This window comes from Lygodium microphyllum, chromosome 27 (assembly GCF_053477565.2).
Source record: "Lygodium microphyllum isolate KBCC chromosome 27, Lygodium_microphyllum_v1.1.10, whole genome shotgun sequence".
Classification (NCBI taxonomy): domain Eukaryota; kingdom Viridiplantae; phylum Streptophyta; class Polypodiopsida; order Schizaeales; family Lygodiaceae; genus Lygodium; species Lygodium microphyllum.
The window spans coordinates 84,535,561-84,551,392 of NC_141161.1; the positions used below are offsets into that span (position 1 = coordinate 84,535,561).

The 15,832-nt window shown below is 43.4% G+C and overlaps 1 pseudogene; it reads right to left on the reverse strand.

The window, feature by feature from the left end:
* LOC148012548 (syntaxin-125-like) overlaps positions 1–15,832 on the reverse strand; it is a 48,628-nt pseudogene that overhangs the window by 2,588 nt on the left and 30,208 nt on the right.

Below are 15,832 nucleotides of genomic sequence, written 5' to 3' on the forward strand. Positions count from 1 at the left end.
TTCATTGGCTTCCCTATGGGCAAAAGAGAGTCTCTTTCAGTGAATCTTGACTTGGATTCATATTGACCATTTCTTGGGTATTCTTAAGCAAGATTTGCTTCAGTTTTGGAATTGCAGAGGTTATTTTCATCTATTTCAATATCCTACAGCTCTTCCCTACTCCTTTGAGTGTCTTGGTGTTGGATATTTGCTCAAATTTTGATGAGAAGTACAAAAGACACTTGAAACAAGGCATTCACTCTTTACAGAGTGTGTCTGGCTGACAACAAAAAAGCATTTCCAGAATTGTCTATACTTATCCATTTGCAGAGCTTGATAGCTCATTTGAAAGAGTATTGTATAAGCTTCAAACAAAGCTATAAAGCCCTCAATTTGGACAATTGGAGCTCAAGTTATTGAGGATTTTCCACTGCTGTATACTCAGACTGCAAGCACAAAATGGGAGACAGACATGGATATTTTGTTGGAAGGGTGGATAATCATGCATATAATGATCCATATGGGCAGTATGAAGCTTGTGCATTATGCATGAATGGTGGGCAGCATCAATCTTATGCATATGAGCATGATATGGGTGCAAATAATGCCTATGGCACACACTATGTAGGGTACCAAGGACAGCCAGCTTATGTCATGGATTATCATGAGGAAGAAGAAGTACTAACCCGTCCTTTCTCCTTCAACAATGTTCATGGTACCTACTTTTCAAGCCGTATGTTGGATGATCTCATTTCTAGAGGTCTATGCTACAAATGTGGAGAGAAGAATGTTATTGGTCATCCAAATGTATGTAGGGCACAGCATGTTAGAATTTCAGTTATCTTAGAATGGCCTACTCCTTTTGGCACCCGAAGAAAGCTTATACCTCATCAAGAGCTGATGGAAATGAAAAGACAACTCATATGCTATAAATGTGAGGGTCAATGGTCTCCTATTCATGAGAGTTACTACAAGAATAGTCACTTTGCTACAGCCCTTGTATTGGAGGATTCTAATGTAAATGTATCTCAAGTGGAAGTGCAAGTTTGTCATGGATAGCAAGAAGAGGATAAAGATGTTGATAATAAAGTTGAAAATGTAGTGGGAAAGCTTAGGGAAATGTCTCTTAATGCAATGCATGCAAAAATTTGTAAAGAGCAAGCATACTTGGAAGATCAAGAAGAAGATGATGATTCAAATGACCAAGTTGAAGAGCAAGATGATGCAGCTGAAGATGAAGAGCAAGAGTATGCAGATTCAAATGAAGATAGTGCACAAGAAGAGTTTGTTGCAGATATGAATGACAATGTATATGTGCATGATGATGAGTTATCATGGGGTAATGATGAAGACATGTATCAGCCTATCCTTGATCATCATCAGCCCATAGATGATCATGAACTGCGACTACCTTATGATGGCATTTCGACTGAGTATGATTTTGGTTATGGGGCTGATATGACATATGACTTTGATGTGTCATTTCCTTATGATCTAGGGATTTATCTTGATGAATATGAAATTTTAGATGGATTTCCATATGACCCGAGAGGTTGTGACCATTATTTTGGAGGATTTCCATATGATCCCGGAGGTTATTATGGATGATTGGATGATGATTTGACATCCCTTGACCTGCAAATTTGATTGACAGCTTGTCTTCATTGATTTTTGACATGGTTTATGGGAAAAAAAAAACAGTTGAAGAAGAATGAGCTTATTGTTTAATACAGCTTGCTGTATTAAATTACTGTCATGAAAATAAATGATCTGAAATCATCAAAGTCATCATTTGATGATTGGATATGATGCTTCTAGGTGCATTCTTCAAAATGACACCTCATTTGTTGGATTTGGAGCTATATTTAAGAAGTTATGACTCTTTTTCTATCACTGCCCTTCTATGGACAACATGAGCAACATGCAGGCAGTCATCAACTTCTTGGACCATGGAATCTTCTTCAAATTGTGCTTTCGGACATTCATGACATATCCATTGTAATATCTTCCCATTTGCAGCTTTGAGGACAAAGCTAATTGAGGCAGGGAGGGTTTGTAATGAAGCAAATTAGGCCAATGGAAAACAATGACAGCAGGCTAAATGCCTTTGTGATAAAACTAGAGGTCTAGGGCTGAGGGTTTGCTATAAATAGGAAGCCCTAGCCAAAGTTAGGGGCCTTTTGCCATTTGGACATGTTATTCATGTAAGTTTTCTTGGTAGTCACATTAGTTTTCTTGTCCTTCACCTAGATGGAGGTGAGTTTCCATGGCACCAGCTTGGGGTGTGTTCCAAGAATCCTTTCTTGTATTCATGTTTTCACCATAGGTTAATGTAGTGATTTCTTCATTTTCCATTGTTCCATAGTTAGATTTTATGGTAGTCTAGGACCTTTCATTACATTGAGAATCAAGGTTGATTGTCGATGGCACGTCCTGTGTCGTTGTCGGCTGCAAGAGGTACCAAGGCATCTTTACAGCACACGTCTGTCATGGCAGGGACCACGCGGCAGCACCCAGGGAGGTAGCTGGTTGAAGGAATCGCATCGAGTCGATGTCGAGGGATATTACACTCAACTCACAGTCACTCATATGGAATGAAAGAACAGTCACTCGCCCCATGACTAATATCACTCAAGGAATAATGATTGAAACCCATATCTCGTACCCGGTTTAGGAATCGACAAGGGGGATGGTGCAGAGGGAGGATACCAGAGTGCATAGTTGATGGTGCATTAGTGCGTCCAACCCATCTGGCATAGGTGTAAGGAGGAAGGCAAGGGAGCCTTACAATGCAGTGTACATGTGATAGGGTGACGTGTCCTGTGATGACGGTAGAGACCCACCCCGTGGGTGCATAGGGAAATGGGAACATACCTGACTCCAAAGGTCGTAATGTCCCGCAATCTTACCTCTCGATAATTGGTTGAAGAAACTCCAGTCACACTCAGCCCACCCTCTGTCTCACGCTCTATTGATAGATACAGAAGGGCAGCCCTTTCCTGAAACCCATTGATGTAATCCTCACGGTCACTTGTGCAAAGGTTGTATGTCTTGTGCGCATTTGATGGTGCAACTGTGCATCCCGCCCTGTGCCGGCATACGGTGCGAGAAGGAAGGCTAGGGAGCCTTATGGTATAGTGCACAGAAACATATCGTGCTTTGTGCATTGAGAGGCCCATCCCGTGCGTGCAACACTTCATTCACACTTCTCACCTCTCATTTGATTTAAAGGGAAAGACTGGTCTCTCGGCCCACCCTCTGTCTCACTCTCTGTTGATAGTTACAGAGGGCAACCATACTCACTTTCCCATTCGGTTAGGATGAAAGCTCACATCACTCGATTGTTTGTCGATAAAGATCGCGTCGTCTATTGAAGAGGCGTACCCAGGGAGGTAGCCATCAAATCAAACGTTGTGTTGGATAGTACATGTCGTCTGCTAGAGGACAGTTAGACACTCTGCAGAGAGACCCAGGACACAGCGTACCAAGGTAGGCAGCTTCGGAACTGGATTCTGGGGATATCAATTGATGAATCCACTTTCTGGACTGCTGGGTGTTGCCACCTTTTCCACAGCCAACTTCCCGCCCAAGGGTGTTAAATACATTTTCTTGGAACGAGGCCTGCTATGACAGGGAATTGCTTCCTTTTCTCCCATAACAGATTTGTCTTTTTCATTTCTTTTCTTTTTCTCCTACTCTCGAGGGTGTTTCCACATTTTCTCGAAGAATAGGTCGGCATGACAGGGACCGAAGTCCTTTTCTCCCATGAGTGACCGATATGTATATTTTTTCTTTTTTCTTTTTTTTTCTTCGAATTAAGCAAGGGAATGGTAGAAATACCATTTATCAGAACCCACCTCCCCATTGTCGCTGGTGGAAAATAGAGGATAAGAGATCAAGGTTGGAAGGTGGGGCTGAGGGGACAGAGGGTTGCATCCACTTCATCAGGAGTGGCTGAAGAACGGGTATTAGAAGTAGCATCATAAGAGTGATAGTGCCATGCCAATAGGGGAAAGGATCAGGTGACCATGATTGTCAAGATCCCCAAGGAGGAAAGAAAGTACTTTTTCAGGCGATATCCATTGATCAGGAAGGGATCATCAGAGGCATCAATGGTCTGCACTTGGACGGAGCCATTAGGGTTGACAGCAAGTACCTTATATAGGCCCATTCACCGCTGTTGAAGCTTGCCAGGAAACTTGCCAAATCGTGAATCATAGGCTAGGACCAAATCACCTTCTTTGAACTCCTTGTGCTTGATGAAGCTGTCATGGTAAGCCTTACGTCGAGCTTGCGTGGCTTCCATGCACTGTAGAGCCATCCTGCGAGTTTCGTCCAAACATTCCAGGTGCAGGAGACGGCGTTGTAGTGAATCATCATCCCCCAAACGCTCTTTGATAGCCACTCTCAAAGAGGGCAATTCCACTTCAACAAGAAAAACAGCTTCTATACCATACACCAACTGGAAGGGTGTCTGTCCTGTTGCTGCTTTATGGGAGGTTCTGTACGCCCAGAGGGCCTCTATAAGTCGATTATCCCAGTCACGACGATGTGCGGCAATCGTTCTTGTCAGAATTGAGCAGAGGATGCGATTGGTGACTTCGACTTGGCCGTTGGCTCTGGGGTAATAAGGAGTGGACTTGTGATGGCGGATCTTATACAGCTCTGTCAACTCTTCCATGACTTTATTAATGAAATGAGTGCCTCTGTCACTTACCAGCTCTAAGGGACTGCCAAAACGGGTGATGATATTCTCGTACATGAATAGGGCCACGTTATTACCATCGTCCCGCTTTAGGGCTTTAGCTTCACACCACTTTGTGACATAATCCGTACATACCAAGATGTATCTGTTCTGTTTCCTTCTGGTAGGAGGATCGATCGGGCCTACGAAGTCGATACCCCACTTCTCTAAGGCTTCAAGGGAAGGATAGGTTGCAGTGGCATGGCACTTGTCTTCGTGGGTTTCCCCATTCTTTGACACACATCACATCTTTTACAGTAATCATAGGCATTCTTATGAATGGCAGGCCACCAGTATCCTGCTAGCAGAGCCTTCCTGGCTGTAGCTTCTCCTGCAAAGTGGCCTCCACATGGCTCGTCATGGCAAGCCTTCAGAACAATCTCAATCTCATCTCCTGCAACACATCTTCTGAGCACTTCATCTTTGCCTTTCTTGTACAGTGCGCCATCTAACAGGGTGTAGGGGGCTGATTCTAACATAAGCTTCTTCCTTTCCCGACTAGAAATGCCACGAGGGTATTGTTGGGTTGCCAGCAGATTGGCAATGTCTGCATACCAGGGAGTTACAGTATCGACCAGGAATAGAGAAGCATCAGGGAGGTCTGGATCATCCTGCTCCTCGTCTGCAATTTGTGGGATATGCGACAGATGATCAGCCAGAACATGGGAACGACCAGTTGGTAATTACCTCAAAGTCAAACTCTTGGAATAGAAGGAGCCATCTCATCATTCGTCCTTTCACATCTGCTTTGTTCATCAGGAAGGACAGGGCCTCATGATCCACATAAAATTTAAAGTGGGTGGACAAGAGATAGTGGCGAAACTTCTCTAAGGCAAACACCATTGCCAAGCACTCCAGCTTTGTCACTGTATAGTTCCGTTCCCTATCAGTGACTTTTCGGCTTGTATAATAGATTAGTTGATCCAGCTTCGAGGAGCCCTTCTGGCAGAGAACTGCGCCTAAGCCTTCAATAGATGCATTAGTGTGTACATGAAACTCCCTCGTCCAATCAGGAGGTTGCAGAATGGGTGCCTCAATCAGACACTGCTTCAGAGTGTTGAAGGCTATGTCACATTCCTCCGTCCAAGTAAACTCTGCATCTTTCCTCAGAAGCTTGTGCAAGGAGGTTGCCTTTGTTGCAAAATGGGCTATGAACCTTCTACAGTAACCCACATGGCCTAGGAATCCCCTCAACTGTTTGAGGTTGGTGGGTGCTATCAGAGCTGCGATCTTTTCGATCTTTGCAGGGTCTGTTGATATCCCTTGTGCAGAGATAATGTGGCCCAACAGAACTCTAGAAGAGACCCCAAAGATGCATTTGTCGGGGTTGAGGGAAATCCCATACTCCCGGCATCGATCAAAGCATTGTTCCAAGTGTCCCTAGTGTTCATGGATCAAACTATAGACACATAAGTCATCCAAATATACCTCAATAAAGTCGTGCAGATGATTTTGGAATGCAGCCATCATGACTTGCTAGAAAGTAGCAGGGACATTGCAAAGCCCAAACAGCATCACTCGGTAAGCGTAGGTCCCCCATTCTGTGGTGAAGGTTGTTTTGGATTGGTCTTCTTCTGCTATCTGCACTTGGTTATATTCGCTGAATCCATCCAGAAGGGAATAAAGCTCATGTCCTGCCACTGTGTCCAACAGTTGGTCTGTGAAAGGGATAGGAAAGTGATCCTTCTTCGTCTTGGAATTCAACTTGCAAAAATCCACACATATACGAAGCTTGCCATTCTTCTTGGGTACAACCATGATGGGTGAAACCCATTCACTATTTGCCACTGGATAGATGAACTCGGCTTCCAAAAGCTTCAGCAGCTCTGATTTCACCAATATCGAATAATTCGGGTTCATCCGCCTCTGTCGTTGCCGTATTGGCTTGGCATCAGGCTCCAAATCAATATGATGCTGACATATTGTGGGATCAATCCCTTTTAGGTCTTTGTATGACCACGCAAACACGTCCAAATTCTCTTTCAACAAGTTGTACAAAGTTGACAACTCCTCTTCTGGGAGGCTACTATCCACCTTCAAATGGCATTCAGTGCCATCTGCATCCACAAAAGTTAATTGCCTTTCACCTTCTACTTCACGGATGAAGGTCCCGCGGACTGCTTCTGGGTACAGATCTGACTCCTTCAAGGGAGTGGTGTCCTCATCTGATGTTCCACTAGAACCAACTTCTTCTCTTGGTGGAGACTTAGGTTGCTCCTTAAAATAGTGAAATGGGATTAGAGCCGTTTCGGGTTTGGTTTCAAGATTAGTTACCTCTTGGCTTGAAGACTCATCTTCTGATGACACATCCAGGAACGTCACATAACAGGGACCCTCTGATGCTTGTTGGAATCATGGGACTGGTGCTTGTTGGCACGGTGCATCATCATCATCTTTCTTTGGCAAGGATGGTTGAGGACGGCAAGAGCCACTGCTGAAAGACGGCTTGTTCTTCTTTAACAATTTCTTATAAAGATTTTGCATATAAGAAGATCCATTTACCAGACCAAATGGTACCATCGCTATTCTGTCCCACAACATGAGCTCGTCTGCTTCTGATGCTTCTGGAACTTCTTCTTCATATGTATCCTCTTCGGGTGGGATAGACTCTTCCATCTTGCTTTCATAACCTTCTTCTTCCATATTGTCTCCTTCCTCTTCTGTCTCTGTCTCTGTCTCTGTCTCTGTCTCTGGCTCTATCTCTGTAGGAGCTCTGTAAGAGAAGAACATGTTCTTTGTTTCATCTTCTGCCTCTGTCTCTGGCTCTGCTCTGGCCATGTAACAGGGAGAGCAGTACATCCATGCTTCTATCTCACTGTCAGAAGTGATTTCCGAAATCATTCCTGGTTCAGGCACGAAGTATTCACCCATTGATAATGGCTTTGCATCTTTTGGGAGTTGGCTTACAGTATCCATTGTTAAGGAACGTGCCACTGTTTTCTTGGGAAGGATCTGTTTGACAGCATCTTCGTCTGTTGATGTTCCATCTGTAGCCTCATTAGGGGAGTCAGAAGATAATTCCAAGGAGGTGGATCCATGCCCTTTTTGAGAACCATATAGCTTCAGCACCACCTTGTTGGGTCCTCTATCCAAGGTCAAGGTTCCTTTGAACCAATCCGTCCTTACTCTGGCTTCAAAAAGCCATGGTCTGCCCAGTAGAGGGTAAGATGTGCCATAAGAGTTTGGCTTCACCACCAGATAGGTTAGCCAATAATCTTTTTCAGCCACTGTAGTCTTCACATATGGGAGAATACCCAAAGGCTTGATCCTGCTCTGATCCGCCAGTCTGATGAGCCATTGGGTGGGTTGCACACCTTGTAGGCCTAGATCCTTCATTGTCACATCCGTCATAATGTTCACCGATGAGCCACCATCAATCAGTGCATTTGCAATGAAGCAACCTTCTATCCACACGCCAGTCTTTGGGGTACCCAGATCTAGGAAGGCGTTAGCCACGTCCACTTCTTATACAGGCTCTGAAGCTTTGTTGGACTTTGTTGCTGTTAAGGGAGCAATCCTTAATCCACGTCTTCTTGTCAGTATACTTTTGAACCTTTTTCGGCAACTGGAAGACAACATCAATAATTGTCGGAATGTGAGGTTTGGTTTAAAGGTATCTAGATCTCTGACCAGATCGTATTCCTTAATAGGATCCACTGGCTTCTCTAACCGGTTAGGGAATGGGGCAGCACCCATTTTCATTTTCCTTCTTTCTTCCAACAGGGGCATCATGGGGACTTCTTCTGCCACTTGTGGCACTTCCTCCTCTTCTATTTCCTGGACCTCTAGTCTTGTCTTTGGAACTGTTTCTGTGACTCTCTGTGGCACTGTGGTGCTCTGTACAGCACTGTCAGGCTCTGTTCTGTTTTGTTCTTCTGGTGGAAGATTGAACTTCACTGTTCTAGCAGGAGGATTATTTTCTTTCTGGATAGGTGGTTCCTTCTTCTTTGCACGCCTGATTGCAGCAACTTCCAATTCCACTAAATTGGAGGTAGATTCTTGGGCCTTGGCCGGACTGTCAGTAGCACTGTTTTTCACTGGGGCTGGGCTTGGACAGTCTTTTGCAGTGTGGCCTTCTCCTTTGCATCGACTGCATAAGGGCTTATAATCCACTGACCTTTTGGAATTTAGACAATTTGGTGAAATGTGTCCCTTTTCTCCGCATCTCTAACACTCCACTTCTGATCTCTGACCACCGCTAGACTGTCTTCCTCTGTAACTTTGGGATGGAAATCTTCTGGGTCCGAAATTAGGACCAAACTCTCTAGGCTTGGGTCCAATATCCTGTGTTGTCATTTTGGATTCTAGCAAGTTGAATCTTGCGTCTTCTTCCTTTCTTCTCCTATCATGCATCTCCTTCTAAGAGCAAATATCCTCTGTATGGTTTTTCTGCAAACAGTAGGAACAAAATGATCCAGGAATGGTTGGTTTTCGTGTACATTCAATGGCTAAATGGCCTGCTTGATGACACTTACCACACCAAGTATTTGACCGTATCACATCTCTTCCTGCTTCTGCCACATTGGATATGCTGGTGGTATTCACTTTCAGCATCTGTAGCTGCTCTGTAATCACATCCATAAACTCCTTTTTGATATTTGCAATTGAGTTGGATAAATAATCCTTCAAGCTTTCTCCTCCTGAGGTACTGGCAGTAGGGTTTTGAGGAGTCTCTGTAATCACTGCATAAACAGGTTGGGCTAGTGTAGAGGGGTCTCTGTTCTGATTCTGATTCAGAGCTCTTGTTTGAACTGTTGGATGTTGGCTCCAGTTGGTAGGGTTTCACTGTTGCTGCTGATTTGGCATTGGGGAAATTGGTTGGGACCATTGTTGTTGTGGTTAAACCATCATTTGAGGCATTGATTGTGGCCACTATGGATTTGGTGTAGCGTACTGTGATACTGGGGACATCTGTTGGTAGGGGTAGGAAACTGTCCCTGGGACTGCATTTGTTGGGTATATCATTCTTGGCATCAGAGGAGGTAGGACTCCTCTTCCTGGATTCATCGCCAATCTAGCTTCCACTTCATCGTACAGTCTTGTACCTTCTGTTGCAGCTTGCAGTGTGGCTGGTCTTTGCAGCTCCACAAACTTACGGACTTCTGGTTGTAATCCTCTGAGAAACACCCCCTTTTGAATGCCATCATCTAGATTATGGTTAGTCCATCTCTTCAGGATGGATTCCATTCGTGAGACATAAGCTTCTACTCTTTCTCCAGAGGACTGACTTAGGTTCATAAATTCCTCTCGCATCCGCTCTTCAAAACCTTCACGCCTGAATTTAGTAAGGAAGGCCAACTTCAGGTTGTCCCATGTGCCAAAAGTTCCTACTGCTTGTCTCTCATACCATTGAAACGCCATGCCCTTGAAAGTGGCGGGGAATATTGCTAACCAATGCTCAGGGGTTCTGGCATTGTTAGCCACACATGCTACCATAAACTCTGCTACATGAAGATCGGGGTCTTCATTGTACTCTCCCTTAAAAAGTGGCAATGGAACTACATTCGCTGGCCTGTCATCAATATTTCCAGGACGGATCTGGCTTGGAAGTGGACCTCCAGTAGGAGGAGGAAGGGCTTGATGTGCCATTGGGATTTCTGTAAAGAGTTCCGCAAGGGCGTCAAAGGCGGCTTCTGTTGCGAGCTCGTTCTCGGCTTTGATTTTTGCTTTCTCTCTTCTCACGTATCTCTGGACTCGTTCTAACACTTGTCTCTTTATTGCGTCATTCATCAGGGGGTTGGCTCCACTCTGTTGTTAGTGCTCCACATAGGGTTAACAGAAGGCTTCAGTCTCTGGAGGACTCTCTTGCCAACGTTTCTTCTACTTCTTCCCTTTCAACGTCTCTGAATTTTGCTTTCATGCCACTGCACAGAGAAAGATATTCGGTTCTGAAGGTGTCAAAATGCATACGTCTAAGCATTGTGGTGGTGCCATCATTATAGTAATGCCAGCTTCTGATGGTTTCAACAGTGTATGTTGTGATGAACACTTTGTCTACCAACTTCCAGTGGGTTGCTAATTGAACAAACAGAAGATTATCAGTGCACCAAGCATCCCACGTATCTTGCTGTTGAGCATCCACGAACAAATTCCAACTCTTTTCCTTCTTGTCTTTGTGAACCTCTACAGACCAAGACTCCTGAAGCTTCTTCACAATCTCCCACTTGATGATGTCTGAAAACTTCTCAATGAATGCCAAATCTTCCATGTATGGTCATTCTCTCTGTTTCTGCTCTTCAATTTGTTCCCAAACAGTTTGCCACCAAGATGCAAGTTTCTGCTGCTTCATCAGGAAGAGAAAATTGTCCACCACATAGAGCACGCATCATGATGATGATGTGTTTCCACCATTGTGGGATGAACTTCTTGTGGAAAGTGGCTTTGATTATGAGAAATTTCAACTCTTCAGTGGAAAAGGGAACTTTACAAACATCCATTGAATTCTTCTCTTCTTGGCAATGCCATTTCCTTCATTTTCAGCCTCATCTGGTGCTTGTTGATGGCAAGATTCCCCGGTTGCACACCAAAAACATGGAGCCCCAAGAGGAACACCAAGGAAAAGGGAATTCTCTTGCAAGAAAAACTATCTTGTAATATCAACAAGCTTTTTTATTAGGTTTTTTATGATCACAATGAAGAAAAGAACACCAGGCACAACAAATCTTCATCATGTAGATCTCCCACAGATTTGATAGAATCAACCATATTCTTCAATATCTTCACAAAATCCATCAATATAATAAAGAAAGCAAAGGAATACACCATCTTTGAATGGAAATACATCACATAGTATTCATCTTCAATATCTTCATAGTCTTCTCTCTCAATCTCTCATATACAATCACTCTGTTTTAATAGAATTGGCTATCTCTGACTCTCTCTCTCTCTCTCTCCATCAATAATACATCATATCCTCACTACAATCTCTCATAATCACTCTCAATAATCCTTCTTAGGTCGTGGATATCCCTCCCAAGAGGTATGTCTGATATGAAGAGTCACCAGAGCCACTACAGTGTCCTTTCATAGCTCACCACTGTCACTTCACTCCAGTCTTTACTTGAGTCTTCAGCAGCTACTTCTTTCACTTCTTTTAGCTCTTTTACACTTGTATTCACCTCAAAGTTCATGATGATTTTTAGTGGAGATATGAAGTTCTGTGATGTTCTGATAGGTTCTGTATAGCTTCTGTTTTATTCTGATTGTCTTCTGTATGAAGCATGAATTGATGATTGATGAAGATTGAGATCTTGTGAAAGCTTATTGAATAGTTTTTGAGAGTTTGGACAGATTGACAGTTTGGAATGTTTTTGAGAGTTTGGAATGGTTTGAGAGTTTGTAACCTTCTGTAGATCTTCTGTAGAGCTTCTGTCTCTGTACTGTAACTGTACTGTAGCTGTTCTGGTACTGTACTGTGACTGTTTTGTATGCTTCTATAAGTGTTCTGTAGAATGTATGTGTAGCTTGGGAAAGTTTTCTAACCTTGGAAAGAGGTGAATACAAGTGTAAAAGAGCTAAAAGAAGTGAAAGAAGTAGCTGGAAGACTCAAGTAAAGACTGGAGTGAAGTGACAGTGGTGAGCTATGAAAGGACACTGTAGTGGCTCTGGTGACTCTTCATATCAGACATACCTCTTGGGAGGGGTATCCACGACCTAAGAAGGATTATTGAGAGTGATTATGAGAGATTGTAGTGAGGATATGATGTACTATTGATGGAGAGAGAGAGAGAGAGTCAGAGATAGAAAAATTTTACTAAAACAGAGTGATTGTATATGAGAGATTGAGAGAGAAGACTATGAAGACATTGAAGATGAATACTATGTGATGTATTTCCATTCAAAGGTGGTGTATTCCTTTGCTTTCTTTGTTATATTGATGGATTTTGTGAAGATATTGAAGAATATGGTTGATTCTATCAAATCTGTGGGAGATCTCTGACCTTCTGGGATTTGGACAATTTGGTGAAATGTGTCCCTTTTCTCCGCATATGTAACACTCCACTTCTGATCTCTGACCACCACCAGACTGTCTTCCTCTGTAACTTTGGGAGGGAAACCTTCTGGGTCCGAAATTAGGACCAAACTCTCTAGGCTTGGGTCCAATATCCTGTGTTGTCATTTTGGATTCCAGCAAGTTGAATCTTGCGTCTTCTTCCTTCCTTCTCCTATCATGCATCTCCTTCAAAGAGCAAATATCCTCTGTATGGTTTTTCCGCAAACAGTAGGAACAGAAAGATCCAGGAATGGTTGGTTTTCGTGTGCATTCAATGGCTAAATGTCCTGCTTGATGACACTTACCACACCAAGTATTTGACCGCATCACATCTCTTCCTGCTCCTGCCACATTGGATATGCTGGTGGTATTCACTTTCAGCGTCTGTAGCTCCTCTGTAATCACATCCATCAACTCCTTTTTGATATTTGCAATTGAGTTGGATAAATAATCCTTCAAGCTTTCTCCTCCTAAGGTACTGGCAGTAGGGTTTTGAGGAGTCTCTGTAATCACTACATAAACAGGTTGGGCTGGTGTAGAGGGGTCTCTGTTTTGATTCTGATTCAGAGCTCCTGTTTGAACTGTTGGATGTTGGCTCCAGTTGGTAGGGTTCCACTGTTGCTGCTGATTTGGCATTGGAAAAATTGGTTGGGACCATTGTTGTTGTGGTTGAACCATCATTTGAGGCATGGATTGTGGCCACTGTGGATTTCGTACACTGTACTGTGATACTGGGGGCATTTGTTGGTAGGGGTAGGGGACTGTCCCTGGGACTGCATTTGGTGGGTACATCATTCTTGGCATCAGAGGAGGTAGGACTCCTCTTCCTGGATTCATCGCCAATGTACAGTCTTGCACCTTCTGTTGCAGCTTGCAGTGTGGCTAGTCTTTGTAGCTCCATAAACTTACGAACTTCTAGTTGTAAACCTCTGAGAAACACCCCCTTCTGAATGCCATAATCTAGATTATGGTTAGTCCATCTCTTCAGGATGGATTCCATTCATGAGACATAAGCTTCTACTCTTTCTCCAGAGGATTGACTTAGGTTCATAAATTTCTCTCGCATCCGCTCTTCAAAACCTTCACGCCTGAATTTAGTGAGGAAGGCCAACTTCAGGTTGTCCCATGTGCCAAAAGTTCCTACTGCTTGTCTCTCATACCATTGAAACGCTGTGCCCTTGAAAGTGGTGGGGAATATTGCTAACCAATGCTCAGGGGTTCTGGCATTGTTAGTCACACATGCTACCATAAACTCTACTACATGAAGATCGGGGTCTTCATTGTACTCTCCCTTAAAAACTGGCAATGGAACTACATTCGCTGGCCTGTCATCAATATTTCCAGGACGGATCTGGCTTGGAAGTGGACCTCCAGTACGAAGAGGAAGGGCTTGATGTGCCATTGGGACTTCTGTAAAGAGTTCCGCAAGGGCATCAAAGGCGGCTTTTGCTACGAGCTCGTTCTCGGCTTTCATTTTTGCTTTCTCTCTTCTCACGTACCTCTGGACTCGTTCTAACGCTTGCCTCTTTATTGCGTCATTCATCAGGGGATTGGCTCCACTCTGTTGTTAGTGCTCCACAGAGGGTTAACAGAAGGCTTCAGTCTCTGGAAGACTCTCTTGCCAACATTTCTTCTACTTCTTCATTTTCAACGTTTCTGAATTCTGCTTTCATGCCATTGCACATAGGAAGGTATTCGGTTTTGAAGGTGCCAAAATGCATATGTCTAAGCATTGTGGTGGTGCCATCATCATAGTAATGCCAGCTTCTGATGGTTTCAACAGTGTATGTTGTGAAGAATACTCTGTCTACCAACTTCCAGTGGGTTGCTAATTGAACAAACAGAAGATTATCAGTGCACCAAGCATCCCATGTATCTTGCTGTTGAGCATCCACGAACAAATTCCAACTCTTTTCCTTCTTGTCTTTGTGAACCTCGACAGACCAAGACTCTTGAAGCTTCTTCACGATCTCCCATTTGATGATGTCTGGAAAGTTCTCAATGAATGCCAAATCTTCCATGAATGGTCATTCTCTCTGTTTCTGCTCTTCAGTTTGTCCCCAAACAGTTTGCCACCAAGATGCAAGTTTGTGCTGCTTCAAGAGGAAGAGGAAACTGTCCACCACATAGAGCATGCATCATGATGGTGATGTGTTTCCGCCATTGTGGGATGAACTTCTTGTGGAAAGTGGCTTTGATTATGAGAAATTCCAACTCTTCAATGGAAGAAGGAACTTTACAAACATCCATTGAATTCTTCTCTTCTTGGCAATGCCATTTCCTTCATTTTCAGACTCATCTGGTGCTTGTTGATGGCAAGATTCCCCGGTTGCACACCAAAAACATGGAGCTTCAAGAGGAACACCAAGGAAAAGGGAATTCTCTTGCAAGAAAATCTATCTTGTAACATCAACAAGCTTTTTTATTAGGTTTTATATGATCACAATGAAGAAAAGAACATCATGCACAACAAATCTTCATGCAGCATCATGTAGATCTCCCACGGATTTGATAGAATCAACCATATTCTTCAACATCTTCACAAAATCCATCAATATAACAAAGAAAACAAAGGAATACACAATCTTTGAATGGAAATACATCACATAGTATTCATCTTCAATGTCTTCATAGTCTTCTCTCTTAATCTCTCATATACAATCACTCTGTTTTAGTAAAATTTGTCTATCTCTCTCTCTCTCTCTCTCCATCAATAGTACATCATATCCTCACTACAATCTCTCATAATCACTCACAATAATCCTTCTTAGGTCGTGGATACCCTTCCCAAGAGGTATGTCTGATATGAAGAGTCACCAGAGCCACTACAGTGTCTTTTCATAGCTCACCACTGTCACTTCACTTCAGTCTTTACTTGAGTCTTCAGCAGCTACTTCTTTCACTTCTTTTAGCTCTTTTGCACTTGTATTCACCTCTTTCCTGCCAGACGGGTTGGACGCACTAATGCACCATCAACTGTACACCCTGGCATCCTCCCTCTGCACCATCCCCCTTGTCGATTCCTAAACCGGGTACGAGATATGGGTTTCAATCATTATTCCTCGAGTGATATTAGTCATGGGGCGAGTGACTGTTCTTTCATTCCATATGAGGGA